The following is a 13,305-nucleotide window of genomic DNA, read 5'->3' as shown; positions in this document are numbered from 1 at the left end:
TTAGAGAGCTTAAGAAACTAGCATATTTTAGTCAAGACAGCCATTTTTATAAAGGGAAATATTTTAATTTTGGATTTGGATCCATCCAAACTATTCACCACAAAATGTCAATGTATTAAATTAAAAATGTAAAATAGTTTTTAAAGCTGACCACCTAGTTGGATAAGGTTTAATGGGATAAAATGAAAAACTGCTGATTGAATCAGCAGTAAATATTTGTTAATTACTGCCTGGATTTTACCTTATCAGGCCAAGAAGCAGATGGGCCTTAGATTTCTGTATAGAAGGTCACTGCAGTCCTGCTGCTCCTTTTCCAGGTGCTTTCCCTGGGGGGAGTTTGGACTGTGAGGACTGCACTTTAGAGGAGCCTGGTTACTGTTTCCATGAATAAGATAAAATGGTGTTTATCCTCTGTGGATCAATACCATCTTGTTTGAACTTATTGAGTCATTTAGAGACACAGAAGGTAATGAAAACCATTGTGCAATAGTACCCAGCGTAGTACCCAGCGTCCCGAGGGATGACAGCATTTTAAAAGACAGTTATTGAAACAGATTTGTAACATCAACTGGCTGAATGATGAAACGAACACACACTGTGACAAGATGTCCTGTGGGTTTCAGTGGAAAAGGCTTTGGATTCTTAACTAAGAGTCTTCTTGAGAAACATTCTCTAAAATAAAAATGGTATAGGATGCTTGTTTTTTGGAATAAAAGAAAATGATAAACTCTCTTATTTTCTGAACAAATAGGATTTCTCTTTGTGACTCATCAAAACTTCATTGTTTATGTACAGTGTTTGATTTAAAATATATTAGCATTGTTTTGGGGAGAAGGCAATGGCACCCCACTCCAGTGCTCTTGCCTGGAAAATCCCATGGACAGAGGAGCCTGGTGGGCTGCAGTCCATGGGGTCGCTAAGAGTCAGACACAACTGAGCGACTTCACTTTCACTTTTCACTTTCATGCATTAGAGAAGGAAATGGCAACCCACTCCAGTGTTCTTGCCTGGAGAACCCAGGGACGGGGGAGCCTGGTGGGCTGCCGTCTATGGGGTCGCACAGAGTCGGACATGACTGAAGCGACTTAGCAGCAGCAGCAGCAGCAGCAGCATTGTTTTGACAAAGAGGAACTAATGGGGAAGTTTGGAAAGTTTTAAGAAACTCTGGAAAGTTTTAGGAAACTATTGGAGGTTTATACCAATAGGGAAATGGACAGGGAAGAGAGTTTTGCTGAATTTTTAAATTCACATTGCCAAGGACTATGCTTAATTAGTTTTGCTTTGTCACCTCCTGTGATCTTTACTAAATTCTGCAGGACAGATTTAACCCCCATTTTATATTTGAAGGGGCTTCCCTGGTGGCTCAGATGGTAAAAAAATCCGCCTGCAATATGGGAGACCTGGGTTCAATCCCTGGGTTGGGAAGATCCCCTGGAGAAGGGAATGGCAACCCACTCCAGTATTCTTGCCTAGAGAATCCCACCGACAGAGGGGCCTGACAGTCCATGGGGTCGCAAAGAGTCAGACGTGACTGAGCAACTTTCACTTCACTTTTACATTTGAAGAATCTGAGATTCAGAGTTGAATATCATGCCTAAGGTCACAAACCTAAGGAATTTGGGAACAGGCATTCCAGCCCAGCTCTGTCAGGAGAAAAGTCCAGTGTTCTATCTATAATTAATTTGAAAAATCTCTAAGATAAACATGCTCCTGTTTGACGGAAGATGGTTAGACTCTAAATTGCCTTAGAGTTTTGATCATGGTGATTGAAATAGTGATGGTTTCAGTCAATTCTGGTTGCTATGGATGCTGGACATGGACTATAAAAATGATTTGTTCTGTCTTCATTTGTGTTCTGAGGAGTACCATTTCTGAGATAATGTCGCCAAAAGAAGATGCACTCTTGTAAATTAAGCTTAGGAAACAAAACATTGCCTACTCTCCTAGATAATCACAATGAATGAACATATTTTTTTGTTGCTGTCTAATTGTTCAGTCATGTCCTATTCTGTGTGACCCTGTGAATGGTAGCCCACCAGGCTCCTCTGTCCATGGGATTTCCCAGGCAAGAGTACTGATGTGGGTTGCCATTTCCTTCTCTAGGGGATCTTTCCAACCCAGGGATTGAACCCACGTTTCCTGCATTGGTAGGCATGTTCTTTACCATTGAGCCACCAAGGAAGCTATTTATACATAGAATAAATCTTCTTGTGAGGACAGTCTCATGGTTTTATGCTTGGGCTCTGGAGTCAGAACACCTGATTGGGGCGCTTAGCTCTGCCACCTCCTAACCGGGTGATGTTCAGCCCATTTGGTAACTTATTCATGCCTCAGTTGTAAAATGTTATAGTAGTATCTAACATATATGGCTATTCTAAGAATAGCTTGAGATAAATGCATGAAAAGTACTTAGACATGCACTTGGCCATATGCTTAATAAATGTCTGTTATCATTATTATTACTCAAAATACTCATGTAGTAACAAGACCTGCTTTAATTGTCTAATTGCCATTTCCTCAACTTACTTAACAACACAGTCCCCCTTTGGAAGCCACATGTATTAACATCCACTGAATACAGTGTAGGGAAGGTTACATTTGAAATGACACAAAACCAACTTGGTATTAGCCCAGGTGAGCATAATAACTAAATATTCAATGTTTTCATATCCACTATGTTACTTTAGGTTTGTCCATGATAACTAATTTCTTTCTTTCTTTTTTTTTTTTTGGACAACCATCTTTCCCCTTCCCTTACATTTGATAAATAATAAACTGAAACAGTAAAATGTGAGAATTTTCTCAAATGGAGAGTATCCATACTATTCCAGAAAATATGGTCCTTAAAGATGAACCTGTAAGTCATTTGTTTATTACCTATATTTAGCAGAGCAATGCTTCAGTGCTTTAAAATAAGTGATTTCACTTTTATTTCTTAACCTATGCTCTGTTGTATGCATCTCAGCACATATAATAAAGAATTTTCAGGCCAGACTACCACATCTTTGATGCTCCTAAATTATAGCAAGAGTTAAATTTGCCAATGCATGTTTTACAAAACACGAATCCTGCCCAATGCAAAATAATGCTATGTTAGTCATCTTCTTAAAGACACACAGTACCCAGGTGAACAGTCCAAAAAACGTATTTGACTTGGAACACGCTTCTTTACCATTCTCCCTGGAACTTACTCTGACAATTATAGAACAAAACTATTTCAATTAGAATATTTAAGAGATTTCTGGGAGGAATGGGATATTCCTGGTAAGTGCCCTGATTGATTTCCTTTTTTAGATAGAATACCATCATAGTCTGATTGTGAATCATCTTTTTCGGAGTGAACAAAATGGTCACGTGAAATATATCCACTGCAGCACAGCTGCCCAAACCATCCTGAAAGGAAAAGATCTAATAATTAAGCCATCTGAAGGTAGAGATTTAATACACTCAAGACCAAAAATTTTCCATGACTGCTTTTGTTTTGTTTTCTTATGTTTTTGGTGGTGGTGCAGGATAAAGGAGGAAAGGAAGGGAGATAAATGAATATGTGAAATCTAAAATATGGTAGAAATTATGACCCCCACAGAGAACGCAGAATCTGTCATTGCTGTTAATACCATTTCTCTTGTTAATTACACTTTTATGCTTCCCCAGATCCGAGGACCAGAACAGACAGTCAACCACAACTCTCCCGGCTGTCTGGCTATTGCTAAATACATTTCTCAGAAACATTAGCCTGACTCTTGAACCTGATGTGATAAATCTGCATGATTTTTTTACCCTCAGAAATTGATTAACTCAAAGAACAAAAGCTGGCTGTTGTCTCATTTTGAGATTATATGATCATTCTAATATTTTCTTTTGTTTTCAGATGGCTTTATCAGTATAAAAGCAAACTAGAAATATCCCTGAATTCAGCTCTCTTGTGGAAGCGCGTAAAAGCTGTTTCACTGCATTCCCACTGATCCACATGGCACAGTTTCACAGAGTTGAAATAGAAAAATCAAAACACATGAACCATACCTGAGTGATTTCAGAGATTCCCACCCGGAAAAGGTTTCCTTGATTATGGCGAATTCAACGTGTCACTCTGGTTATGCTCTAATCATCATATCAAACTCCAAAGGTTCAGTGGCTTTAGGTTTGGTTTACAATTCCTGGGAGTTAAACTTTAACTCACCCTGTCTCTTGCATCCATGCAGCCCTTTGACCAGATAATTGGGTCACTACAACCCAAGCAGAATCTACAAAATTACTGTTGTCATTTCTTTACCATATTAACATGAATTTTGTATTAAAAATCATTGAGGTGAATATTATTTTGATGTGTTTTAAGTGACATATATTTTAAAAAGTAGAACTCACTGCAATTTGGATAACTAAGCTTTCTTTTATATTAAGTCCCTTGTTTTCTGCTATGCCAAAATGATATTAAGCCTATGGTAATTTAAGAGAATGTTTCACACTCCTTATATCATTGTATTACATGGAATAAAGTGTGGAGTTTTAGGTCAAGTATGCAGATAAATGCAGGCTTAGAAAAATAGAACACATAAGGTATTTACATAACCAAATAAATAGTGTCAGATCATGTTGGGGAAAGCAGGCTTCTTTTTATATAAGCTGCTCATTCAGATTTGAAGAGAGCCATGTAATCAGCCATGTACTGAGGTAATTTGAGAGCCAAGGCTGTTCGTTACTTGCAATCTCAGTGGCAACTGTGTTTATTAAAGAACAGGCAAATGTATTTCCAAAGATATAAACTCAACATTCTCAATTCTCTGATAAGAGCTCCAGTCTATGGAAGAAATTTCTAAGAGTCATAAAGCCCACTGAAAAAAATAAAGACCCTCCTAATTTTGAATAAATTGTAAGGATTTATAAACCACAGGCCCCAACACTGAAATTAGAGGACATGCTTAGCTTCAGTTCTAATAAGAGGAGTCTGCTTTTCTAGGAAGCAACTACTAACAGAAGTGCTTGTTCATTCTGTGTTTTATTTTATTTTACAGTCAGTCATTCCATAATGACATCTGGTAATATAAAGCGTACTGTTGGGATGCTAGTTCTGCCCACAGTTTTCAGCTCTCAAACACAAGGAAGTCTAGATATTCCTAGACTTTTCCCAGAGCAATGCCTGACAAAGTTAAGCAAAAACACTCCCGGAACTGTTGCTTTGCCCTGGAATTGTGACGTTGGAATGAATCCTGAGGGAGGCGTCAGGCCCCTCCCAGCTGACAGCTCTCTAAGTACTGCATCTCTCCACAACCTCCTCGGGAGTGGACGCCCCTCACCAGGCAGGTTTTTTGGTTTTCGTAGTGAAGGCTCAGTCTGGGTGTGTATGATTTCCCAACGTGTGGGGAAATCTTACCCTGGATTCACCTGGTGCTGCAGAGAACTGTCACTACTGTGAGATGGTCGGCCTGGGAGGATTTGTTGGTCACTTGGTATGGTTGGTGCCTGGATGGTGAGGAGTGGAGATGATGAAAAGAAAGCCAGAGGTTTGAGGTATCTCATGGAGTAGCAAAATATGACAGTAAAAGAAGGCATTACATTAACTAATTATTTAAAAATGTATCAGTTTCCTATTTGAGGGGTCCTGGCATTCTCTGTGGCCTTGGGACAAAGAAAAACCAACTGATCAGAATGAGATCAAATAGATGACCTTGATCTCATCTGTCTAATCTTGGGGAATGAAGTTCCTTGAATGGCAAGGCTTGCTTTCATTATGTAAAAATAAACCTAGGTTAGCCCTCCTGGGGCCTCCTTATCCTAGGAGAGATAAAGCAATGATCAAAATGTTATACAATATAAACAAACAAATTTGGTTTAAATAGTGACTGGTATACGAGACAGCAAAAGAGACACTGATGTATAGAACAGTCTTTTGGACTCTGTGGGAGAGGGAGAGGGTGGGGTGATTTGGGAGAATGGCATTGAAACATGTACAATATCATATATGAAACGAGTCGCCAGTCCAGGTTCCATGCACGATACTGGATGCTTGGGGCTGGTGCACTGGGACGACCCAGAGGGATGGTATGGGGAGGGAGGAGGGAGGAGGGTTCAGGATAGGGAACACATGTATACCTGTGGCGGATTCATTTTGCTATATGGCAAAACCAATACAATGTTGTAAAGTTAAAAAATAAAATTAAATTAAATAAACAAATAAAATAAATAGTGATTGGTAAATATTTTTGATTTGTTTATTCTTCAATTACCTAAAGACCTACAATTTGCCAAGCATAGATGGACATTTATTTATTTAGTTTTTCACATTTTATTACAAGTACAATTTTCAGAATACCATAAAACTGCTATAAAAGGGCATGTATGAGCACACTGATACTAGTTAATTGATTTCCATGGCGAGTGTAGGATTCATTGACTAAGGTGTCGAGTTATTATTTTTTTACATTTAAACTTGTAAATTTTTAAAAATAAACTTCTTTTCTAGCCTTAGTAGAATATAAAATACTAATGATAATAATGATAAGGCTAATTATTCTTAAGACATATCATACTATCTCTACTTTTTATGATCCATATATGTAGTTTTTTATATATTAAGCATAGAATGTTGGTCTTTTTCTGCTTTATCCAAGGTAGTCCCAGTAGATTAGATGAGTAATTTTTAAAATGAGGGTTGAATTTACTAGTAGACTGTAAAATCAGGATACTGAGTCGTATACAACATATTCAGGCCAGAATATAATAGAAAATACAAAGTGAATTGCATCTAGAAAGGGTATGTAGTGTTCTTGAAACTTTTGTTTCAGTTATATATATGTGTGTGTGTTGTTTTTGATATAAATTTTATTTTTTTTTTGTATTGTGAAGCACAGTTTGAAAAGCTTGCAGAATGCTGTGTTAGTCTTTAGGTATTCAGTGGTTAACAAACCAGATACAGGGTATATGCACTGAGCAAATCTACCCCCCAGTGACTGACTGAGTCATAAGTATCATGAAAAAGAAGTACAGGGTGCTAAACAGAACAGAACACGGGGATCTGCAATGATACCTAAAAAACAAACACATTCCTAGAAAAAGAGATCAGATTTGTGGTTACCAGAGGCGGGCATGAGGAAATGGGATAAAGGCAGTCAAAAGGTGCAAACTTTCAGTTATAAAAGTACTAGGGATGTAAGGTACAACGTGATAAATACAATGAACACTACTGTGTGTTGTATATGGATTTGTTAAGAGGGTGAACCCTAAGAGTTGTCATCACAAGAAAAGTTTCCATTCAATTTTGTGCCTATATGAGATGATGGATATTCATTGCTATCACTTGTTAATAATCATTTTAAAAAGAAACAGAAGCAACACCACCAACACAGAAACCTAACCTAGTGTGGGACTGGGTGGGAGTGAGGAAAGCCTTTCAGAACAGCAACTGTTTAAACTGAGACCCAAGGCATGTGTGAGTGGAGGATGGGCATTCTAGTACAGGGAAATAGCACGTGCTATGCCTGATGAACTACGGAATGAGGTTCGTGACATTGTACAGGAGACAGGGATCAAGACCATCCCTGTGGAAAAGAAATGCAAAAAAGGAAAATGGCTGTCTGGGGAGGCCTTACAAATAGCTGTGAAAAGAAGAGAAACAAAAAGCAAAGGAGAAAAGGAAAGATATAAGCATCTGAATACAGAGTTCCAAAGAATAGCAAGAAGAGATAAGAAAGCCTTCTTCAGTGATCAATGCAAAGAAATAGAGGAAAACAACAGAATGGGAAAGACTAGGGATCTCTTCAAGAAAATAGAGATACCAAAGGAACATTTCATGCAAAGATGGGCTCGATAAAGGACAGAAATGGTATGGACCTAACAGAAGCAGAAGATATTAAGAAGAGATGGCAAGAATACACAGAAGAACTGTATAAAAAAGATCTTCACGACCCAGATAATCACGATGGTGCAATCACTGACCTAGAGCCAGACATCCTGGAATGTGAAGTCAAGTGGGCCTTAGAAAGCATCACTACAAACAAAGCTAGTGGAGGTGATGGAATTCCAGTTGAGCTATTTCAAATCCTGAAAGATGATGCTGTGGAAGTGCTGCACTCAATATGCCAGCAAATTTGGAAAACTCAGCAGTGGCCACAGGACTGGAAAAGGTCGGTTTTCATTCCAATCCCAAAGAAAGGCAATGCCAAAGAATGCTCAAACTACCGCACAATTGCACTCATCTCACACGCTGGTAAAATATTGCTCAAAATACTCCAAGCCAGGCTTCAGCAATATGTGAACCGTGAACTTCCTGATGTTCAAGCTGGTTTTAGAAAAGGCAGAGGAACCAGAGATCAAATTGCCAACATCCGCTGGATCATGGCAAAAGCAAGAGAGTTCCAGAAAAACATCTGTTTCTGCTTTATGGACTATGCCAAAGCCTTTGACTATGTGTATCACAATAAACTGTGGAAAATTCTGAAAGAGATAGGAATACTAGAGCACCTGACCTGCCTCTTGAGAAATCTATATGTAGGTAGGAAGCAACAGTTAGAACTGGACATGGAACAACAGACTGGTTCCAAATTGAAAAAGGAGTACATCAAGGCTGTACATTGTCCCCCTGCTTATTTAACTTATATGCAGAGTACATCATGAGAAACGCTGGACTGAAAGAAGCACAAGCTGGAATCAAGATTGCCGGGAGAAATATCAATAGCCAAAGATATGCAGATGACACATAAAACCCCAAGACACATATTAATCAAATTAACAAAGATCAAACACAAAGAACAAATATTAAAAGCAGCAAGGGAAAAACAACAAATAACACACAAGGGAATTCCCATAAGGATAACAGCTGATCTTTCAATAGAAACTCTTCAAGCCAGGAGGGAATGGCAAGACATACTTAAAATGATGAAAGAAAATAACCTACAGCCCAGATTATTGTACCCAGCAAGGATCTTATTCAAGTATGAAGGAGAAATCAAAAGCTTTTCAGACAAGCAAAAGCTGAGAGAATTCTGCACCACCAAACCAGCTCTCCAACAAATACTAAAGGATATTCTCTAGACAGGAAACACAAAAATGGTGTATAAACTCGAACCCAAAACAATAAAGTAAATGGCAATGGGATCATACTTATCAGTAATTACCTTAAACGTAAATGGGTTGAATGCCCCAACCAAAAGACAAAGACTGGCTGAATGGATACAAAAATAAGACCCCTACATATGTTGTCTACAAGAGACCCACCTCAAAACAGGGGACACATACAGACTGAAAGTGAAGGGCTGGAAAAAGATTTTCCATGCAAATAGGGACCAAAAAAAAGCAGAAGTCACAATACTCGTATCAGATAAATTAGACTTTAAAACAAAGGCTGTGAAAAGAGACAAAGAAGGTCACTACATAATGATCAAAGGATCAATCCAAGAAGAAGATATAACAATTATAAATATATATGCACCCAACATGGGAGCACCGCAGTATATAAGACAAATGCTAACAAGTATGAAAGGAGAAATTAACAATAACACAATAATAGTGGGAGACTTTAATACCCCACTCACACCTATGGATAGATCAACTAAACAGAAAATTAACAAGGAAACACAAACTTTAAACGATACAATAGACCAGTTAGACCTAATTGATAGCTATAGGACATTTCATCCCCCCCAAAAAAAAAAAGACTGCTCACTATGGCAATTATTGAAGCTGACTTAGGGTGACATAGAGGCTTATTTCCCTTTACCCTTTTGAGTTCTTAGCTGAGGATCTCTGTAAGAAATGACAGAATAGCAGGACAAAATCAAACAGAAGTTTATTAACATAAAAAAATAAAAATTAAAAAAAAAAAGAAACCGAGAGAAACTCAAAAAAAAAAAAAAAAAGAAGTTAAATAAACACGATGACAATATTCAGCCTTGACATACTCCTTTACCTATTTGGAACCAGTCTAAAAAAAAAAAAAAGAATAACACCTGTGCCCTACAGTAAAAAAAAAAAAAAAAAAGAAAGAGGAGAGTGGAAAAGTTGGCTTAAAGCTCAACATTCAGAAAACGAAGATCATGGCATCTGGTCCCATCACTTCATGGGAAATAGATGGGGAAACAGTGGAAACAGTGTCAGACTTTATTTTTTGGGGCTCCAAAATCACTGCAGACGGTGACTGCAGCCATGAAATTAAAAGACGCTTATTCCTTGGAAGGAAAGTTATGGCCAACCTAGATAGCATATTAAAAAGCAGAGACATCACTTTGGCAACAAAGGTCCGTCTAGACAAGGCTATGGTTTTTCCAGTGGTCATGTATGGATGTGAGAGTTGGACTGTGAAGAAAGCTGAGCGCCGAAGGAAAAAAAAAAAAAAAAGATTGCCGGGAGAAATATCAATAGCCAAAGATATGCAGATGACACCACCCTTATGGCAGAAAGTGAAGAGGAACTAAAAAGCCTCTTGATGAAAGTGAAAGAGGAGAGTGAAAAAGTTGGCTTAAAGCTCAACATTCAGAAAATGAAGATCATGGCATCCGGTCCTATCACTTCATGGGAAATAGATGGGGAAACAGTGGAAACAGTGTCAGACTTTATTTTTCTGGGCTCCAAAATCACTGCAGATGGTGACTGCAGCCATGAAATTAAAAGACACTTACTCCTTGGAAGGAAAGTTATGACCAACCTAGATAGCATATTCAAAAGCAGAGACATTATTTTGCCAACAAAGGTCCGTCTAGTCAAGGCTATGGTTTTTCCTGTGATCACGTATGGATGTGAGAGTTGGGCTGTGATGAAGGCTGAGCGCCGAAGAATTGATGCTTTTGAACTGTGTTGTTGGAGAAGACTCCTGAGAGTCCCTTGGACTGCAAGGAGATCCAACCCGTCCATTCTCAAGGGGATCAGCCCTGGGATTTCTTTGGAAGGAATGATGCTGAAGCTGAAACACCAGTACTTTGGCCACCTCATGCGAAGAGTTGACTCATTGGAAAAGACTCTCATGCTGGGAGGGATTGGGGGCAGGAGGCGAAGGGGACGACAGCAGCTGAGATGGCTGGATGGCATCACTGACTCGATGGATGTGAGTCTGGGTGAACTCCGGGAGTTGGTGATGGACAGGGAGGCCTGGTGTGCTGCGATTCATGGGGTTGCAAAGAGTCGGACACGACTGAGCAACTGAACTGAACTGAACTGAACTGAATGCCCTGAGGGTGGCACATTCAAATAACTGGTAGAAAGCCAGTTGTGAGGAGTGAGAGGGAGGTAGTGGGGAAAGTGGCCCCTGAAGGGCGGTGTGTGTGGTGTTACAGATTTCCAGCAAGGGAAAGTCAGTGAAGAGTTCCAAGATGAATCACATTCTCTATTTGTGTATATTTCGGGTATAGAGTTGAGAAAAAAATTGTCATGAGACGATACTGTCTACCTATCTCTTTTTTATTAAAAAAAATTGAGGTATAATTGATATGTTCCTGCTGTTCAGTCGTTAAGTCCTGTCCGATTCTTTGCAACCCCATGGACCGCAGCACGCCAGGCTCTGTTCTCCTCCATAATCTGCCAGAGCTTACTCAAATTCATGTCCAGTGAGTTGGTGATCTCCTTTTGCCTTCAATCTCTCCCAGCATTAGAGTCTTTCCCAATGAGTCAGGTCATATATAACTGATATATGATATTATATTAGTTTATCCTTTTTAAAATAAAAATCTGCTTCTCTTAGAATTGTTTGATTCATGTATGTATTTAAATAAGAGTTAGTCATTTGGATTTGAGGGAGGAAAAGCATCTAATAGACTTCATGGTGGTAAAGATTAGGACAGTGGCACTGAAGCAAGAAAGAATGGAATAAGAGTAAAAGCTTTGTGAAGTGGACTGTAGCCATCAGGTCCATAGAACTGCTTATTAAATAGGAGCTGTCGTCCATCATTTGCTCTCTGGCTTGTGGATTTTAAATAATGTTGCCTTTAATATCAGATAACTTTGCCACCTAGCAGAGCTGGCATACTTATGCAAAATTTGCTGATAATTGCTGACTTAGGTAAAACGAAAGTTTTAAAAAATTTAAGATACAATTGGCTTAGATGGTAAAAAGCGTCTGTCTGCAATGCAGGAAACCCAGGTCCAATCCCTGGGTTGGGAAGATCCCCTGGAGAAGGAAATGGCAGCCCACTCCAGTATTCTTGCCTGGAAAATCCCATGGATGGCGGAGCCTGGTGGGTTACTGTCCATGGGGTCGCAAAGAGTCGGACACGACTGAGCGACTTCACTTCACTTCAAAGCCAAAGGTTACCAAGTGTAAGAAGCTTTAGTCCCACTCATAATCTTCCCTCTCCTACCTTAATACAAATGTTCTCCATTTCTTAGGAATGCAAAATTTATCTTGAATGTCTGATAGGTTGGTGGAGTTACTTAATTCCCTGGAAGGGAGCATTCTAGATAATGTAAGAGCCATGTTGGTCACATTACCTAGGGCACAAGCTTAATTGTCTTTTCTTGTCTATGATGTAGAAAGAGCTTTAAGCATGGAGCTGGTGCCTGAGGAATCCAGGCCTGATGCTATCACTCATGAGCTACTTGACCCTGAGCAGGTTCCTGCCCCTTGTCTGAGCCTGCATCCCTGCCTTTAACGAGGCAAACCTCTACCTCCCTTATCTACCTCACTGATTATTGAGAGGGTCAAAGTATATGTGAAAATGATTTGAAAATAGAAGAGTAGAATGATTACAGAGCAGATGAAATTACACACTTGAGGTTATGTCAGTGCAGCTTCTTGTTTTAATCTGTGAAATACACGGTCTCCAGGATTTTAAGCCTGCTCTTTTAGAGATTTAGAACATGTCAGGCCTAGAAGCCTGATGCTATTAAGGCGTGCAAGACTTTAGAAGACAGTCGAATTTGATTCAGTGGATTAGAACCCATCTGTTCTTTAAATGCCATATTCCAGGACTGTAGACTTCTGACAAGTTATTGGTTTTGTAACTAGAGCCATCTAGTGTTGAACTGCTTAAAACACACACTTGCACATACATGCACACATGCGTGCATGTGCATACAAACACACACACATGCACACGCGCACACACACACACACATGCACACGCACCCTTCTTTGGTTTGTGCTTGAGGAAATTGCATTAGGTTCTCCTGACATATCTGAATGGTATTTTCAGTATCGCATAATTGTAGGATTAAATGAAGTCTTGAGAATTTATCTAAAGTGTAGACTAATCTAAAAATCATATCAGCCAATGGGAAGCCGCACTGGCCCTGTCCTTTAAGCATGAATGGTGTACCTTCCACTTTATAATCCTTGGTCCTTTTGATTAGCATTCCTATATTGAAATAAATGTTCTTGAAATT

The 13,305-nt window shown here is 39.1% G+C and overlaps 1 protein-coding gene across 3 annotated transcripts in view; it reads right to left on the bottom strand.

Annotated features, from left to right (window-relative positions):
* A1CF (APOBEC1 complementation factor) overlaps positions 1-4,070 on the bottom strand; it is a 99,689-nt gene extending 95,619 nt beyond the window's left edge. For all 3 annotated transcript variants that reach the window (XM_005225372.5, XM_005225375.5, XM_015460592.3), the window contains exon 1: positions 4,024-4,070. The gene's annotated coding sequence lies outside the window, so the exon portion shown is untranslated. The remainder of the gene's footprint in view (positions 1-4,023) is intronic.
* Between the last annotated feature and the right edge of the window lie 9,235 nt (positions 4,071-13,305).

The sequence above is a fragment of the Bos taurus genome, chromosome 26 (assembly GCF_002263795.3).
Source record: "Bos taurus isolate L1 Dominette 01449 registration number 42190680 breed Hereford chromosome 26, ARS-UCD2.0, whole genome shotgun sequence".
NCBI lineage: Eukaryota > Metazoa > Chordata > Mammalia > Artiodactyla > Bovidae > Bos > Bos taurus.
The sequence above is the reverse complement of the archived record's forward strand: the minus strand, read 5'-3'. Positions and strand labels throughout refer to the sequence as shown.